This window comes from Octodon degus, unplaced genomic scaffold (genome assembly GCF_000260255.1).
Source record: "Octodon degus isolate 3935 unplaced genomic scaffold, OctDeg1.0 scaffold00157, whole genome shotgun sequence".
NCBI lineage: Eukaryota > Metazoa > Chordata > Mammalia > Rodentia > Octodontidae > Octodon > Octodon degus.
The window spans coordinates 6,509,211-6,518,610 of NW_004524733.1; the positions used below are offsets into that span (position 1 = coordinate 6,509,211).

Sequence of the window (9,400 nt, forward strand, 5' to 3'; positions counted from 1 at the left end):
AATAAAATAAAATAAAATAAAATAAAATAAAATAACAAATATCTAAGAATGGTAAAATATTATGAAAACTATACCATATATTATCAAATATCAAAGTCTATCATAAGGCCACTATATTCAAAGAACAAAGGTATAACTCACTGGAAGAGAATAGAGTCTAGAATACCAAAAAGTATATATAGAAACTCAATATATCACAAAAGTGGTACAGCCATTCAACAGGTATAAAACTGTTTTTTAAAAAAATACTTGGTCGTTATGATTTATATCTAGATGACGCCCCATCAAAAGGGGGGTCATAGCCTCATTAAGGAGGTGACTGGGTCAGTTAGTCCACTGTTGGATTTATAGCTAAATGTGATTTTGGGAGGTGAAGCCAGGTGGGAAAATATGGGTCACTATGAGAGTGGTCTAGAAATATATATATGGCCCTCTCCCTCCTTTGATCCTTTGCTGATTTCTGCCTGCCATGCGATGAGCTGTTTTTGCTTTGCAATGCCCCTCTGTCAGGCCACTTTGCCTCGGAGAAAGCTGTCTATGGCCTGAAACGTCTATAGACTGTGATCCAAAATAAACCTTTCCTTCTTTAAGTTGTGGATGTCAGGCATTGTGTCTTAGTGATGAGAAAGTTACTAAAATAATGGTCTTGGCACAATAGATGTCTATCTGAAAGAAAACAAAACTGCATATGGTAAAATAAAATTCAAAACCACATATTCTAAAATGAATTTCAGGTGCATCAAAACTTAAAATTGAAAAAAAAACCACTGAGGATATATGAAAATAAAATTTAAAGATAGGGAAATCTCTTTATACAAGCTCCAAATACAAAAGCCATATGAAAAAGTCAAATGACAAATGGGGAGCACAACAACTGACTCTCCCTGAGCAATTTCACTCATTTTCATTAATTGTAACCTGTATGTTGATCTTACAAGCATATATTAACTCTCTTTGAATTCATGTTGTCTAGGTTCAAGTAGACTCTCAAATAAGCTAATTCAAATTACTGTAATTCTCAGAGCTTCAACCCCACTACCTCCTTTCTCACAGAAAAATAACAGAAATTAATTGTACTCCCTTCTTTAAAAAACAAAATAGGACTCATTCTGGAGAATTTCTTTAAATTTTCATGACAAACTATCCTTTCTTCTTTCTTTCCTATTACAAAGAAGTGGGATCTCTCTTCCTCCAGAAAGTATACTCCTCTGCCTATACTCTTCATCTCATCCTCTCCTACTGCCTAGGAGTCCTCACTTGGTCAAACTTCTCCCTCTCATTCCATCTCTCCTCGCCAGCTGGTGCTTTTCTATTGGCACTTTTCTTCCTTCCTTCCTTCCTTCCTTCCTTCCTTCCTTCCTTCCTTCCTTCCTTCTTTCTTTCCTTTCCCCTTCCTTCCTTCCACTGAAACATGAATTTGTCCTGATTACTTTCTCTCACTATTGAAAGAAAGTACCCAAAGTTAAAGGAGGAAACATTATTAAGCTCACAGTTTGTAGACGTTTCAGTCTATAATTGGCTGGCTCCAAGGCAGGGTGGTATGGCAGACTGGCATCGCAAAAGAGAAACAGTGTGAGGTGGGCAGAAGGCAACAAAGAAGAGGCAAGCAATGACAGCAGCTTTGTTTCGTCCCTTATATTCTATCAAGGTTACAAACCCTTATGGGTAAAACTCACAACCAGAGTGGTCCTTCCCTTTATGCACACCCTGAACTTTACCAGGCAGTGTGCTAATTTAGCAAGCACACATCCTTGATCCTAGCATCACACACTTAATCCCAGTATCACACTCTAGATCAAACTACCTTTGAAAAGTTCCACCTATGTCCACATGAGACTTTGGAGCAGCATCTAGATCCAAACCGTAGTAGAATGCAAAGTTGTAAAGGCCAGGCAAAGGCTGGATAATTTATATATATCCTCAAACTCTCACTGCCATTTACAAATATATCATTATCTATTTATTTCCTAAAATATTGTCTTTCCTAAACTTCCACTACACCAATTCTAGTTTTCTGTTTGATCACGCCAACTCCTTGGCTTGTACCTTAAATGCTAATATACTGAGTTCTCACATACTCAGTCTTAGGTAATCTCCACTTCTAAGGTCTCAGTTAATATCTATGTGATAGTACCTTTCTTATCTATTTTCTAAATCTTTAAAGGCTTTGCTGAAATATAAAATTCATTTTAAATGGACAATTCAGTTACTTTTGGTAAATGTATACAATAATGTAAATATTAACACAATCTAATTTTAGAATAATTCTATCACCTCAAAAAAGAACACTATTGAACTCACTATATTTATCTCCATCCTAAATCTCCTGAATTTTAGTCCCATCTATCTAACTGCTTAGTGGACATTTTCATTTGCATAATCACAAATTCTACCACTTGGTATTTCCAAACTCTTTGTTTCCAAAGCTGAATTAGTCTCTTTTCCACCACGCCCTTTGCATTGAATCTAATTCTTTTCTAATATTCCCTAAATGAGTGAAGGGCACTACTGGCTCCTCAGAAACACTGGAAATCATTCTTAACTCCTCTCTTTTGTGGCCATATCCAGTGAATGAGCACATTCCATATATTTTACTTCTTAGAATAATTTGAATGTATTCCTTTCTGTCCTCAGTATTACTTCACTGGATCTACCCACCAAAACTTATTTCTTAAGTAATCCATCAGTCCACTAAATACTGTAGAGTGCCTTCTCTGTGCCAAGTACTGAGCTATAACCTTCCCTAACTGGTCCCTCTGTTTTCAATGTTTCACCTTCCCAATGCATTTTTAGTCCAGCAGGCAGGCAGTGTAATCTTTGTAAAAACATACTACCCCCATGCTTACAGTGGCCACATGGTAAAATTCAATTAGTTTCCCTCTGATCCTCTTAAGATCCTTTGTGTTCTTGTCCATCCACACCTCTTTAGTTTTAGCTTTTCTGTCCCCTTAGATAAATCACTTAGCTACCTGGAACCCATCTGAAAAATATGGATAATAGTAATACCCATTGCAGAGGTGAAGATTAAATGAGATAGTACTTAATAAAACTCTTACCACAATACCTGGCACACACTAAGTATTAATATGTATTAGTACTGATAATGATGATATTAGTCTTCTGCCATCCTCCTCTCCTATGATACTAACTTTAGTCATACCACTTTATACTGAATTATTTCTTATTGTTTGTTGTTTCTTCAAACTCTTAGTTCTAAGTAGAGTGTAAAATACCGGAAGACAAAGATGATGACCCACACACCTGTTATATCCCCTGTATCACATAGCATAATACTTAATACACAATAGAGTTTAATAAATATACTTTCTGATAAAGGTTCACAAAGGAAAAGCAACAGAGATTTCACTGAATATTTTTAAAGGCCATAAAATAAAAGCCAAAACCCTGTGCTTTCACCTCCTGTAGTAATGATGTGTCACTGAGATATTGTTGTTTTGTGTCTTGATGTCTCCACAAAGCCTCAGGGGGCAGCTTCTAGAGGTTTTGATTGGCTCATGATCCAATGCTGGGATTATGAGTGTGAGTGCTATACCCACCCTGGGGACCCACCCTGGAGTGGGTAACCTATATTCAATGTAAAGGAGGGAAAGAAACTTGCTCTCTGTTGCTCCTCCCCTTTTTCTCTTGCTGTTTTTGCTGTTTTCCATCACCGTAGACTCTTGCCCTCTGCCATGTGCCACTCTGCCTTAGAGCCAGATAAGTATGGACTGAAGCCTGTACAAACTCTTAGCTAAACAAATTTTTCCACCTTTAACATTGAGTGTTGGGTATTTTGTTTCAGCAATGAGAGAGAAGGAACCAACACAGTTTTCATGGGATTTGGCAGTGCTCACTGGTTTTTTTCAGATGGTTTGCTGCCAATATTCTGCTTTTGACAGAAATGAAGTCTGATGGCATAAAGGTACTTAAACCTTCTCTGGCATTCAGACAATATACAATTCATCTACTCATCTATAATATCAGATTTTTGCTTCTTAAATATAAATGCTTGCTCTAAGCTATCAGAACGATATAAATTCTATTTCATTAGAAATGCAATGGAATCCTGAAATAGTTCAGATTTCTTAGCAGATGAACAGGAAAAATAAGAGTAACAAAAAAGAAGCCCCATAGACTAGAAGATTCAGAGGTCTTTGCATGATAAAACATCCACAAATTTGGGAGGAAAGTCACATTATATGCACTCTAAAGTAGACTGGCACCTTGTGATTCCCTTCTTATTTTCATATACTTTACCTCCCATTCTTATCCTCTTCCTGCCTTGTGCTCCTACCTTGTGACTTCAACCTGCCCTTTGCACTCAGTTTTCTAAAGAGACTTCTTTGGATATTTGGATACCTGCTGTTCTGTGTCAGGGCACAATTATTCATATGTAGATTGGAGTGGAGGAGCTGAGCGTGGAACTGTGTGATTCTATAAGACATGGACTCCCACTGGTACAATACAATCCTTGAGCTAAAGTTTTACTAGTTTAGAAATCATTACAACTCAAGCCAACAACTTCTGACGTTGCCAGTGCTACGCATAACCCACTATTATTATGGACTACTAGACTATATTGGATTATTTTGCTGAATTCATGCACCTACAATATTTAAATGGCAATGGAATACCCATCTTTGAAAAAACTAAACATAAAAGTGGGATATAAATGAATGACCATTTTGTAGTGAAAAAATGTATCTATCTATCTATATATCTGTATATACTAAATAGTTAGGATAGATATACAGCTACTTTCTCTTAATCCAATGAGAAGAAAGAATCATACTAATAGTGTTTGGACAGGATATCATGTCTGCATCTTTTACTATGAATAACTATGACGAAGACAACAATATGCAATGTATTCATTATTGTAACTGTCCTACTAACATGTTTTGAAACTATCTCATTGCTGTTGGTTTCTCAATAAAAATAACAATAGCAATAAAAAACAAACACAAAAAAGAAATCATTACAAAGCCAATGATGATTTTTGTGTCTTTGATGTTACTAAACAGAAGGCAAAATGACTTGGGCAATGGAGAAGTGGGTAAAGTCAGCTCTAAACAGAAGAGAAAATGTTTCAAGTCACAGAAAATAAAAGGCCCACATTTTCTACTTGTGTCTCAATTTTTACCAAATATGGATAAAAACAACAGAAAACTAAAAAGAACGCTTTGGGGAGAAAGAAAACCCAGAAGTCAAAGCAGTCCTCACCAACCAATTTGAACAATTTTACGAATTCCCTCCCTGGATATATATTCTTCTTTCTGCATATATCCTCTTTTCACACATACCTCTCCCCTAACACAAATGCTAGAGATGGGCATCCAGGAATCCCAGAAATAGACTTATACACAATGCCCCCAAAAGATTGTCACCATAAACAAAGGCAAGCCTAAATAATCTTCTATCAGCACACTGCACCATTCCCACATGGACACACACCCACATAACAGAAGACTAATTAGAGACATCTGTCCTTGGCCCAGCCATAAGCACAAAAATCAATCACTCATAAAACAATGCACGGTCATGGATTGATGGATCTTCTTAGTTTTCCCTTTTACATTTAATACATCACAATAGTTGAAGGTATGAACTCCAGAGTCAAATTAGATGTAAACTTTCATTCTTCCACTTACTTCCTGTATGAATTTGAACAAACTGATTGCCAGCTCTGTGACTCAGTTTCCTCATCTGCAGAATTAAAATTAGAACAATACATATCCTATCAGTATATTGTAATACTGCACTTAAAGCTCTTAGGAGTAATGAGAGTTTCTAGAATTACATGAGATCTAGCAAACACACAGTCAAAACTTCATTTAGGTGAGAGAAGTCGTGAGAAAGACTGAAGTGTAGGATTTCTTTTCTGTCCTGAAATAGTATATAACTAACTTTCTGTATGCATACATACTTTTTAATAATCATTCCATTAAAGAACATGGGTCTACCATTAATAACAATAATGCATTCATTCTTTTCTTAGCAAATCTATGTATTTGCAATTACTGTAATATTACATTTATTTATTGTCTATTTTCAATACAGCATTAAGTATGTTTCATGGAGTACTTCTCCACTACCAAACTCTTTGCAACTATTTTTTAAAAATCTGTGTCTCATTGAGACCACTTTACCCTGCAACATAGTAGGAGAAGGATCCAGGCAGCCCTGGGAAGGAAGTGCAGGGCCCACAATTAACTGACCATATAACTGGCAAAAGGGCTGATGCCTGGCTCTGTCTACACTATTTTCACCACTCACATAATCCATTAATAAACTAACCAAGCAAGTGCATGGTCATGGGCATTAATGCTTCCTTCAGGCAATTATAGCAGTTCTTCCCTTCTGCCCTACCACAAAAAGGAATGTGAAGACATGGAGGCCTGCACTGGACTACAAAGCTAGGCAAAGGATAAGAGGGCAAGAAGCTTGCCATGGATTCAGAGATACCAAGTCCCTAACCAACATTCATTTTTCTAGAGCTAAAGCAATTTAATGGAGAAGAACAGCATTTTAGATCTGTCTCATTACTATCTGAACACAAATGAATCAGTAACCAGTAAACAAATAGCTTTTGTTGTTACAAAATGAAGTGGAAAGAACACGGACTTTGGATTTAGGGAAATGTAGGTATGAGTTCCAGTTTATTTTAGATATGTAAGACCTTGAATAAAGCATCCAATTTCTTTGAACCTGAGCTCTTCATTGGTGGAATGGGAAGAACACTAAAGGTATCACAGGATTGTCATTAAATGAAGCTGAAAGGAAGAACATCTCTAGCACAGTGCCCAGAATAAATTATTTAAATATGACACTCTCCTCTTCGCAATCCCTATTTACCAAACCACTTATCTGGATTCCTCGCTGCAGATAAAGGAAGTAAGGATTTCTCAACAGCTATGTTCATGTCTACTGTGGTAATGTTGGCTTTAGTTTTAGATTTGAAGTTCTTTTTAGTTTTGGACTAAAAATGATTAAAAGTATAAGACAGGCTTTCTAGCTCTTCAGCTGAGTTATTAGATTCCATAAACCTTCTAAAAGCACAGCAAAAAGTCGAAAACTTTGGTATATCATGAAAACAGTAGAATAATGACGAGGCCAAAATCAACCAAATGGTTGTATAGTGTAACCTGGAATGTGAACCTTAAGAACTTAGAATTGGAGGATCAAGGTAGCAGATGGAAAATGGACCTATAAAATGAGTTTTATTTTCTTCCAGAAAGATGGTGAAGTGGTAAGTGGCAGAGAAACAGCCTCTCTGAGGTTTGGAGTCTAGATAATGGGATACAGCAACCTAAGGAACAGAAGAAGGAGAAAAATGGATTCTTAGGACACAGCAAGGATCTGAAGCGAGAATTGGAGCTCATGGGAAGAATGAAGAGAGGGATCTTAATGCAGCAGAGGGAGGTGGCAAGTGATACTTTCTCTCTGAGACCTGCCTTGCACTATAGGATGGGCACAGTGACTACTGGCAACCCCAGAAACCTCCATGGAAAAACACACCAGTGAAACTGAACAGTGAGTGAAGAACTCAACAGTGGCTGGTGAGTTATTCCAGCTCAGACATCCCCTAGGAAAAGGCAACTGATTAACCAAAATTTTGGAAAGGGACCAGGTGAACTCAGAAATCAGAGCAGCTGCAGGTTGGCTCCATCTAATAGCTCCCTGTATCAGGGTGAGGCACAACCCTGGGATATACTCAAGATCAGACATCCAAGCTGAGTTCAAGACAGCAAGAGGCCCCTAGAGTGTCACAAGCTGAAATTTCTGCCAGCCTCACAGGCAGAAAGCAGAAGCAGTTTGCACTTTGGTGAAACTGAAGCTAAATGGAACTGGGATTGTTGAGACCATACCCTTAATTGAAATAAATCTGACACACAAGTTTAAACAATAACATAGTTTCATGGATGTGAGAAACTGAAATTATAAATAAGGACCAAAATGTACAATAGATATTGTGAAATAGGAGGAAAATATTCAGGGCCAGCCAAATAGCTCAGTGGATTGAAGAGCTTGCAAGCAGGGCAGGGGCTGGGGGTCCTATCCCCGGGAATGCCATGCTGGCCCGGCCATGCTGGCCCCACCCCTGGAATGCTCTGAGACGGCAATTGAGATTGGGAGTGGTGGCGTACGCCTGTAATCCCAGCTCTTGGGAGGCTGTAAACAGGCAGGTCACTACGAATTCAATCTAGTAGTGAGACCCTGAACACCATGTAGACCCTTCCCTAAAATAAAAAATGGAAGAAAATATTCAAATAGGAAGGTGAACAAGGGAGGGAGGATTTGGAAAGGAAAGGCAAACAGAATAAAAAAGAATAGAAGGGGGAAATGGAAATAAAGCTTTTGTAAATGAGGAGGAATATATATATTCCTGCACCTGAGTCCTGCATTTGAATAGATGGGTTTCCTTGATAAATTCCATTCATTATAAAAATTAGCTTTACTGAACCACAGTAAGTATAAAAACAGAATGAGAGTGGGTGCCTTTATGAACTTTTTTCACTATGAAAGCATCACCACTCTTGAAAACTTACTTGTCCTACAGAAGCAAGTGTGGGGGCAAACAAATTTAATATAACTCATTGTAGCCTTTAAAACCTATCATCTATCCATACCTTTCAAATGTTTCAACTGCAAACATATTTTACTATATCAAGAATTTTCACCAAATATTTTTCTAAATGATTCAATGCTTCAAGTGGCTCATAAATTACAAATTGTTTTGTGCTTTACTACAAAATCAGATATGTCTACACTTTAGATTGCACCACTATTCAGGTTTTTCATCTATATTAAATGTCAATTGCTATATAATTAAGATTGAGTGCAATACTCTGAATTAGTCATTACTGTAGTTCAAATGAATAGACTTACTAGGTCAATATGCACTTATTTTTGATTGCTTATGGAAATCATTTTCTCCATCTGTAAGTCTACAGTGGTTTCAAAGTAGATATGTCATTACATAAGGCACTGGTTGCCCTAATCCTTCTCAGGAGATATAAAGTCTACTTTTATTTCTCATAGAAATACAGAATATCTTGGCTAAAAATATTTAAAAATTCCAAGGAACTCTTTCTTTTTAAAGATACTATAGATGAAAACATATATCCCTTCCTGAAATGTTTCTTTTGCATTTGCTTAGAGGCAGTAATAGGCAAGTTTACTGAAGTATCAATACAAATAATACCTTAGATAATCTTGTACAAGTGCAGTATATTCCTGTCTACTAAAAAAAACAAGTTAATAACTGGAAATTAGAAGCTTATTGAGCATAAACCTTTTTCAGTTTATCATTTTTGCATAGTTACTGGGGATTACCAAATAGAACATTACTTAGATTCCCAACATTTTTTTAAAGAATTTTTTTTAAATTTATTTATTT

At 36.8% G+C, this 9,400-nt stretch overlaps 1 protein-coding gene and 1 pseudogene across 4 annotated transcripts in view; one reads left to right on the forward strand and one right to left on the reverse strand.

Moving 5' to 3' along the window:
• Positions 1 to 9,400, reverse strand: part of Mid2 (midline 2) — a 127,375-nt gene that overhangs the window by 68,360 nt on the left and 49,615 nt on the right. The window lies entirely within an intron of this gene.
• The window catches only part of LOC101585793, a 26,029-nt pseudogene continuing 23,809 nt past the window's right edge, over positions 7,181 to 9,400 (forward strand).